At 36.9% G+C, this 9790-nt stretch overlaps 1 pseudogene; it reads left to right on the forward strand.

Annotated features, from left to right (window-relative positions):
- The window catches only part of LOC102855247, a 3233-nt pseudogene extending 1121 nt beyond the window's left edge, over window positions 1-2112 (forward strand).
- Window positions 2113-9790: the final 7678 nt, after the last annotated feature.

Below are 9790 nucleotides of genomic sequence, written 5' to 3' on the forward strand. Positions count from 1 at the left end.
GGGTGCAACAATGAATGAATGGAATTCCAAAATCTCTGTAGATGTTCATTGAAATGAAAATTAACAAACTAAATTAAAATAAAAAAAACCCTGATGGGATTAATAAAAAAAAAAAAGGTTAATGCAATTTATTCAACAACAACAAAAAAAAACAAGTGAAAAAAGGAAAGAACAGAAAGACAAAAACCAAAGTTTTGATGATAATGAAAAAGCAGGAGATAAAGAGTCAAAATTAAGAAAAGACTGAAAACCCAAAATTTGAACTGTTCTCTGGAAGTGATGATGATGATGATTTTAGTAAAACTTCTAAGAAATCTTCAGAGGAGGCCCAGAAATCAAATAAGAAATGGGGTGGGTCAGATGAAGATGAGAATAACAATAAAAGAAGTAAAGAATATTCTAGAACAAATTCTTCAGGTGAAAGTGGTGAGGAAACAGTTGAAGTTTTATAGTCGAGAGAAGAACAGAAAAATTAAAAATCAAAAGAATAACCCAGGTGCTAATGTAGAGAGTGCAAATGGAAATAATGATTCTTCCTTTAAAATTACGATAATGGCCCAAAAGAAAGCAAAAAAGAAGGAACACGAGAGAAAAAAGAAGGATGAAGAGAAGACAAAAGTTCAGAAGCTAAAAGAAAAAGAAGAGCTAGAAACAGGTAAAAAGGATCAGAGTAAACAAAAGCATCTCTGATGAAATCTGAGGAACCTGTAAAAGCCAAAGTAACTGTTGATGATGGTGCATCCCTTGTCTCTGAAGGAAAAAGGAAAGACTCCCACAGCAGTAGAAGATGACAATGAAGGAGACAAAAAGAAAAAGAAAGGGGAAAAAAGAAGGAAGAAAAAGAGAAAGAAAAGGAAAAAGGACCCAGCAAAGCCACAGTTAAAGCTATACAAGAAGTTCTGGCTAAGGTAAAAGAACATGAAGAAAGACAGAAGAGTGAAGATGAAGAACGCATAAAATGATCCAAAGAATTAGAAGCCAAATGTAAAGAAGAGGAATGTTTGGAACAAGAAAAAAGAGAAAGGAAATTAAAAAAAGATACAGAAAGGACAGAACACTTGAAAAAAGAAGGAAAACTATTAACTAAATCCCAGAGAGAAGCCAGAGCCAGAGCTCAAGCTACTCTTAAACTTTTACCAGTTCAGGGTGTTGAAGTGCCATCAAAAGACTCTTTGCCAAAAAAAAAAAAAGGCAATTGATGAAGATGATAAAAGAGAAAAGCACAACATCTATAAAATAAAGAAGTGTCAGAACCAATCGAATTAAGTGCTGCCATTCAAGTTAGTTTACTGCTCCTGGGGGCTTTTAAAGAAGATGAGATCCTTGTTCTTAAAGATGAGTTGATCCATGAGTTAAAGCAGACACTAAATGCCATCAACTTAGAAGAGAAGGGTGTCTGTGCCCAGGCGTCTACTCTGAGTTCTTTGGAAGCTCAATTCGAATTTCTGAAAACATCAGGAGTACCTTAGGCAGGAATCAATATTGGCTCAGTCCATTAAAAAGATGTTATGAAGGCATCAGTGATGTTGGAACATGATCCTCAATATGCCGTAATTTTGGCCTTTGATGTGAGAATTGAATGGGATGCTCAAGAAATAGCTGATAGTTTAGGAGTTGGAATTTTTAGTGCAGACATTATTTATCAATTATTTGATGCCTTTACAAAATACAGACAGGACTACAAGAAACAGAAACAAGAAGTTAATCACATAGCACTATTTCCATGCAAGACGAAGAGTCTTCCTCAGTTTATTTTCAATTCTAGAGATCCAGTTGTGTGGGAGTGACTGTGGAAGCAGACCAAGTAAAACAGGGCACACCGATGTGTGTGTGCCAAGTAAAAAATTTGTTGATATTGGAATAGTGACAAGTATTGAGAAAAACCATAAACAAGTGGATGTTTAAAAAAAAAAGTACAGGAAATTTGTGTCTAAATAGAACCTATCCCTGGTGAATCTCCCAAAATGTATGGAAGATATTTTGAAGCTACAGACAATCGTCAGTAAGATCAGCAGACAGTCCCCTGCTGCACTCGAAGACTGGTTTAGAGATGAGATGCACAAGAGTTGGTGGCTAATAACGGAGCTGACAAAAGTTTTTGAAATCATCTAATTTTTCCACATGGGGTAAGAAATGGAGTAAATGTAATATTGTGTTGTAATATCACCAACAAAATACAAGACAAAAATGGAATGGACTATTTGGACACTGATGGACTTGAAAGAGTATGGAAGGAAAAAAAAATAGGTGTATAAAATGTTTTCCATGAGAAGCCAAGAAACTTGCACTGGTTTGACAGTGGTCAGTTACACGTTCCCAGAGTTCTAATGTGCCTGTTCACTGTGCCCACTTCTTTCTCCTCTCTACTGGTTGCTGTTTTAAAGTTTGCTCTTCCCCAAATCTGAATTTTATTACAGATCTAAAGCTCTTTTGACTTTATACTGATTAAATCAGTAGTGCACCTTTTGATTATGCCAAGCTTCTGCAGATTTTGTGATTCTTGAACTTTTTTGATGTAAGAAACAATTCTTTTTTTTATGTATGTTCTTTCCAGTGACACCCTCCCCCCAGGCATTATTCTGCCATATGCCCTTAGAAATTTTTTAAAATAGGAAATTAGGCATTCTGGTATTTTTTTATCTGCCTTGTGTGAATCCAGGGTGTAAAAACATAGCTGGCTGATTTTATTGCTTGTATAGTCATGCAAGTCCACTGAAATCATTATAATTCGGAACTATCAATAAAGACAAGACCTTGACTAGTAAATTGTAAGGCTTCCATGTCAGCACAGCCCATCCCATCAGTCTCCTTCAGTGCAGCGCATTCTTCTAACAACCGAATTGTATTAACTGTCATACATTGTTTACTTTATACATGCTGGGACTTTTTGTACTAGGAAATTCTATCATGGAGGCATTTTTTAATGAGGTGACTTGGCAATAATAGGGGATTGGTTAACCATATAAAAATAACTACATAGTCAATAATATAGGTAAACATGATATTGTACATTGTAAGCAGAGATCCATGAGAAATTAGCAATGTTATCTTGCTTTGAAGTATCATTTTGAGAGGAGCTTAAATTTCTAGAATGATACTACTGGTAGATAATGTCCACATTCTTGAGACCTAGTTTTGCAATGGAAACAAAAAGGAATCTGTTTCTTTTTGTTATCCAGGTTGCTATCCTCCAAACTTTTTGCCATGAATGAATGAGTACCTCTCTTATTCTCACTATTAATACACCCTCCCCTCTTTTGTTTGAAATGTTGACAATATAGATTCTTTACTCTGCCCTCTAACAGAGAGCTTCAAATAGGCTCTGTTATGGCTAATAAAGTGAAAAAGAGATAAAAACTCCAGATAACCCAGACAAGAATTATTTTTACAATTTGAGTGGATTTTACCTTAAGTAGAACAATAGTAGGACAGTCCTAGAATGAGAGAGTTGGAAAAAGCATAGTGATCTTTTTGGTAATCCTAGTACATGAGAATGCAGGAATGTGGAAATTGATACATATTCCAAGTGTAAAGATCAGTCAGCTTTTTTTTTTAATTATTGGGAAAATTTAATTTTGGAGGAACTCACTACATAAGGTGACAGATATCCAAAATCAAATTACATGAAAATACATACCGTAATTTCTCTGTATATTAGGTGAGAATATCTGCAGTACAGACTAGAGGCAAAGAAATATCAAAGGCTAAGAGGAGAAGGGGCTAAGGATAAGGATAAAGAAATGGCATTTTGTTTTTCTAAATAGCAAACCCAGAAGGTGAGTACAAAGCACACAGCTGTGCACGCTTTTATTTCTCCAATTTTAACATTAGGCAACAGGAAGGAGAAAAATGCAAGAATGTTGTATTGTTTAGGGTAAATTTCAGTAAGTTGAAGTCAGAACCAACTCAAGGATTAATGACTAAGGGTAAGAGCTCTCATCAGCCAAAAATGTTATTGCAATACTTTAGGATGCTTTGGGCAGAATATTAAATGATCCAGAAAGCATTAAAAGAAGATAGAAAGTGTATTCAGAGTCATTGTACCAAAAGGAAGTGGTGGACACAGAAAAAGTTCATGAAACAATGTATGAGCAAGAGCCTGTGGTGATGAAAGAAGATGTTCAAGCTGTTCTGAAAGAATTGGCAAAAAACAAGGCCTCAGGAATTTATGGCATACCAATTGGCGTAATTCAACAAACAGATGCTGCTCCTGGATGTGCTCACCAAGTTGTGCCAGAAAATCTGGAGGACAACAACCTGGACTACTGACTGGAAGAGATCTATATTTGTTCCCATTAGAAAGAAAGATGACCCAGCAAAGTGTGGAAATTATCGAACAGTATCATTGATATCATATGCAAGCAAGATTCTACTGAAGATTGTCCAAAAATAACTGGAACAGCACATCAAGAGAGAACTGCCAGGAGTGCAGGCTGGATTTAGAAGAGGTCATGATACTTAGGGATATTATAGCTAATGTCAGATGGATGTTAGCTAGAAGTAGGTAGTACCAGAGGAATGTCTTTCTGTGTTTCATTGACTATGCAAAGGCATTTAACTGTGTGGATCACAACAAACTGTGGCTAACTCTGAGAAGAATGGGAATCTCAGAACAGTTGATTGTACTTATGTTAAATCTATGCTTGGACCAGGAGGCAATCATCAGAACAGAGCAAGGAAACACTGCACTGTTGAAAATTGGGAAAGGTGTGTGTCAAGAATGTGTCCTATCTCCCTATGTTTTTAATCTGGTTTCTATTAGGATTTGTGGCATCAGGATTGGAGGTAGACTTATCAACAATCTGCATAATGCAGATGACACAACCCTGCTTGCTGAAACTGAGGAGGACCTGACGTACTTGCTGCAGAAGGTCAAGGACTGCAGCCTTCAATATGGATGGAAGCTCAACATCAAGAAAATAAACATTCTCACCTCTGGCCCAATTAGCAGCATCATGATAGATGGTGAAGAGATTGAGATTGTTGACAGTTTCAGTTTGCTTGGCTCTAAAATCAACACTCTTGGTACCAGCGGCCAGGAAATTAAAAGATGAATTGCATTAGGAAAGACTGCTGTCAGAGACCTCTCCAAAGTACTGAAGAGCAATGGTGTTAGTCTGGAGACTAAGGTGCACCCGATACAGACCATGGTCTTTGAAATTACTTTCTATGCATCAAGAAGCTGGACTAGGGATGGTAGAAGTAGCATTGATGCCTTTAAGCTTTGGTGCTGGAGAAGAGTATTGAAGATACCATAAACTGCTAGAAGAACAAACCATTTTTGTCCTGGAAAGGGTGAAGTCAAGCAAGGATTCTGAAGCTCCATCTGACATACTTTGGACATGTTGCAAGCAGGATCAGTCCTTGGAGAAGGATGTCATGCTTGGGAGAGTGGAGGTACAGCACAGGAGAGAAAGACCCTCTATGAGGTGGATTGATTCAGCCACTGAGGTAATGGGGATAGATGTGTCAGAGACAATAAGATTGACAATGGATAGCGCAAGGTTTAGGGCTGTTGTACACAGGGTCACTATGTGTCACAGATGACTCAATGGCACATAACAACAACAACATCCACTCTAAGAGATGGATGCAACTAGAATACAAAAAGGACAAGCACCTGGGGATGACTTTTCTCAAGTCATCATTTAAAAATCAAGTTGTTGCTTATTACGCATTTGCACATTTGAACTAAATGTTTTGAGAACTTTCTGGCAGACAGAAGTGATAAAAACAAAGAGGAATGTGCCAAAACAGAGAAGACACCAAAGTTTAATAAGAGAAAAGATTTTAATGAAGCCTCAGTGGTTTAAAAGAAAAGTAAAACATTTAATCATAATTACTTTTCACTTGACATGCTTTAAGGAGTCTTGTAAAACTGATATTAAATGATGACTAGGGAAAGAACACCTGCTAAAAATCTTTTAGAATTTACAGGATTCCTATTCTACTCCAGGAAAACATTATTTGGTACAAGGTGAATGTGTGGACGTACATGAACAGTATATATATTATCTGGATCATGTTGTGCTATGTACAGGTGCCTACAATTCTTTCTGAAGGTTAAAACAGTTCATTAGAACTCAAAATATGTAATCATCTGTGAGTTGGCCCTTGTAAGGCTGTTGTCAGTATTTATAACTGTCCTGTTTTATTGAAACCCAGTTCCAGCCAGTGTTTGCTGACTTGTTGCAACACAAGTCCAGCTGAAGGTGGACAGAGCACAGAAAAAACAGTGCCATGTTTCTCAATGGGAGACCGTAAAATAAGTGCAGTTACTAGCTGTAGAATGAACGTCATTCAATAGCAGTCTCTTGGCTTTTTCTCATCCAGCGGGCAACTTTCCTTCCAAATTCTCTATTTCTGTTTCCTCCACTCTTTTACAGCATCAATATTAGTCTCCGCTAGGGTCTGCCAGCATAGAAATGTCACTAATCACGATGGCTTCCAAGGTGTGGATGGGGAACCAGCGTTCCTCTGGCTTTTCATAACCCTACTTATTTTTCTCAGGCTCATCAAGAATAGAAATGCACACATCACTATTTTAATCAACATTTGGTTACCAGATTTTTTGTGAAGAATCTTTACCTTTGGACAACTAAATATAAGCAAATATTTGAGCAACCCTTTTGAAGTGTTATTTTCAAAATGTATTTTTAAGATATTATTTCTTCCATTTGTTGTTATGTTTATAAAATATTCATTGCTGTTGTAAAATCAAATATTACTTTATTAAATAAGTTATCTAACACAATATGAATATCAATGTAATTACAATTGTAAAAAGAAAAAAAAACCCAACTGTAACAAAGATGGAACAATTTTCAGATTTCCATATCAGAGTCAAGCGTACATTTACTTAGAATTTTCTTTGAGAGAAGCTTGAAAGGGAGCAGCATACAAATGAGTGTTTTTGTATCCCCTTTATTTTTGCTGACCAACAGTTTGTTAGAAAAGCAGCTACAGGTTTGTTATCTAAGGTCTGAGACAGTAGAAGAGTCAAAGGTGTCATGAGTTCACCTGTAAACAACCCTTTGCTTCAACAGCCGTCAATTCTGGAGAATGTGCAGTATCAGGATATTTATTCTCAAAATTCTGCTGGGAGGTCTTAGGGTCTTGAATTTGTATCCTACAGACAGTGCAGGGATATGTTAAAGGAGCCTGTGACATAGTAAACCAGCCTTTTGATCATGCCCTAGTTACTGTTTGTCCCGCTTGAATTTTGCCATATTTTTCTGCTGAGACTGGATCTTCTGCTGCCCAGGAACCTAGATTGGGACAGTCCTCTGCTGGAGAGACCTCAGTTAGCAGGAGGTCATCCAGAGGGTGAGGAGGGGCATGGGAGAACACTCTTAGCACCTTTTAGGCTTTCTCCTCCTGCCAGGAAGAGGGAAGAGGAAATCTGGGAACACAACATCCCTGTTTATAAAATCTTAAACTGAAGAAGTTAATTAAAGTAAGATTATGATTTCTGTTGTTGTGGTGCCATTGAGTATGAATCATAATGAACTATGGATCTAAACCCTGTCTTATCCTGTTCCATCTTCAGCAGCTCTGACCTTCTTGAGCTCATTGCTGCCGTCTCTGTACCAAATCATTTTGTTGAGAGTCTTCCTTTCTTTCACTGACTTTCCACCTTTCCAAGCATGATGTCCTTCTCCAAGGAATAGCCTCTGCTAACAACATGATCAAAATACGTGAGACAGAGTATCCCCGTCCTTCCCTCTCTTAAATTTACACAATCCTTCCTGACTCTCCAGTAATTCATCCAGGCTTTTTTTGTAGAAATCAATGTGAAAAAATACTGAGGATAAAAGAAAAATATTATGTAAATAATATTGTTGTTGTTGTTGTTATGTGCCATCGAGTCCCTTGCGACTCATAGAGACTGTATGTACAACAGCCCTAAACCCTGCTCTATCCTGTGCCAAACTCACTGTCTCTGACACACCCATTCCGATTACCCCAGTCACTGAATCAATCCACCTCCCAGAGGGTCTTTCCCATCCTGTGCTGTCCCTCCACCCTCACAAGGTGATGCCCCTCTCCAAAGACCGGTTTCTCCTTCCAGCATGACCAAAGTATGTCAGACAAAGCCTCAGAATCCTTGCCTCCAAGGAGCAGCCTGGTTTCTATCAGTATTTCAATTACTTGACTTATGTAGGTGACTTTTTGACCAAGGATTTGACAGACTGCAAAAGAAATAAAAAGGAAATGATCGTATTATCATATCCCTGTTTCTTGTTCCTCGCTACCCCAACCAGGTAACTATTTGGTCATGAATTGATTTTACTTTGATAAATCACAGCTTTCTCAATAATTTTGGGAGATGTTTTAAGGATGTAATTCAAGATTTTCAAGATTGAAAAAGAGGATGTTTCAAGACAGGGTAATGGTGGGCATAGCCTAATGGTGATTAATTTTATAAAACATAAATAATGGGAATGATTGTATGAAACACAGTGGAGAATAGTGTGGCACACAATGTATACAAACTTTGTAAGTAAATCAATATAAGATAATTTTTTTAAAAGAGAACCAATAACTAACAAGAATATCAGAATCATCTCTATTGAGTCCAATTAGAAAAGAAGCAGACTTTCCTGGTTCAATTGACCTGAAGTGTGAGTAACAATGTCTTGGGTCTTATTTAATATTGTTCTGTATCCTAAACCAAATGTTTTTCTTATTCCAGCCATATTGTGTTTTCTTTTCTTTTACTTACCACAGAATACTTTTAATTGCAGGTTCTTTTTAATTTTTGTTGCTTCTTTTTTCTTCAGTTCATCACTTACCTTACAAAATTAAGCTGACAATGGCATAGGCAGCATGGATATAGCTGGTTTCAACTCTTATGTTTTACAATTTTTTGAAAAAACTTTTTTGGTTAGAAATGCTGAGTTAATTTGCCTCTTCCAAATCTGTTTTAAAATAATTTTTGTACTTACTCTATGCCTTTGACCTGTGGTGCTGGAGAAGAGTATTGAATATACCGTGGACTGCTAAGAAAATCAACAGCTTTATCCTGTAGAGGGTTAAACCAGGATGCTCCTCGGAGGCAAGGATTCTGAGGCTTCGTCTGACATACTTTGGACATGTTGCAAGGAGGGTCATGCTTGGGAGGGTGGAGGGATAGTGCAGGATAGGAAGACCCTCTATGAGGTGGATGGAATCAATGACTCAGGTAATGGGGGTAGCTGTGTTGGAGACAGTGAAATTGGCGCAGGAGAGAGCAGGGTTTAGGGCTGTTGTACATCATAGTGTTGCTATATGTTGCAGGTAGCAACATAACAACTCGATAGCACATAACAACAAAAAAAAACAACAAAAACAACTCTATCCAAGGCATTTCCAATAAGAATTCATACACATTGTTGTTTCCTTCCCACATTTTATTGCTAACATTTTAGAGATATGATTTACTACTGTATAATTTATAATGATCATCCATTTAAAATGTACAATTGGCTAGTATTGGTATAGTCAGTTTTGGTCACTACAATTGATTTTGTAACATTCCATTATTATAAAAATAAACCCCTATGATTTTCTTACTTACACCTATCCTTAAGCTACTATTCTATTTTCTATCTTGAGAGATTTTGCTGTAAAAGAAATGTTAGATAAGTGAAATCATACAATTTCTAGTACTTGTGAATGACTTCTTTCAGTCAATTGACCATAAAAATTCTTGCTTATTTTTGAGAATATATGAATAAGAACATCTCTTCACTCAATAGTTTCTGTGTATATAATTCAATCATATTGAGTGCATTCTTGAGTTGTAAAA

This window comes from Elephantulus edwardii, unplaced genomic scaffold, assembly GCF_000299155.1.
Source record: "Elephantulus edwardii isolate Elephantulus edwardi_28Jun2011 unplaced genomic scaffold, EleEdw1.0 scaffold00002, whole genome shotgun sequence".
In the NCBI taxonomy this organism is placed as follows: domain Eukaryota; kingdom Metazoa; phylum Chordata; class Mammalia; order Macroscelidea; family Macroscelididae; genus Elephantulus; species Elephantulus edwardii.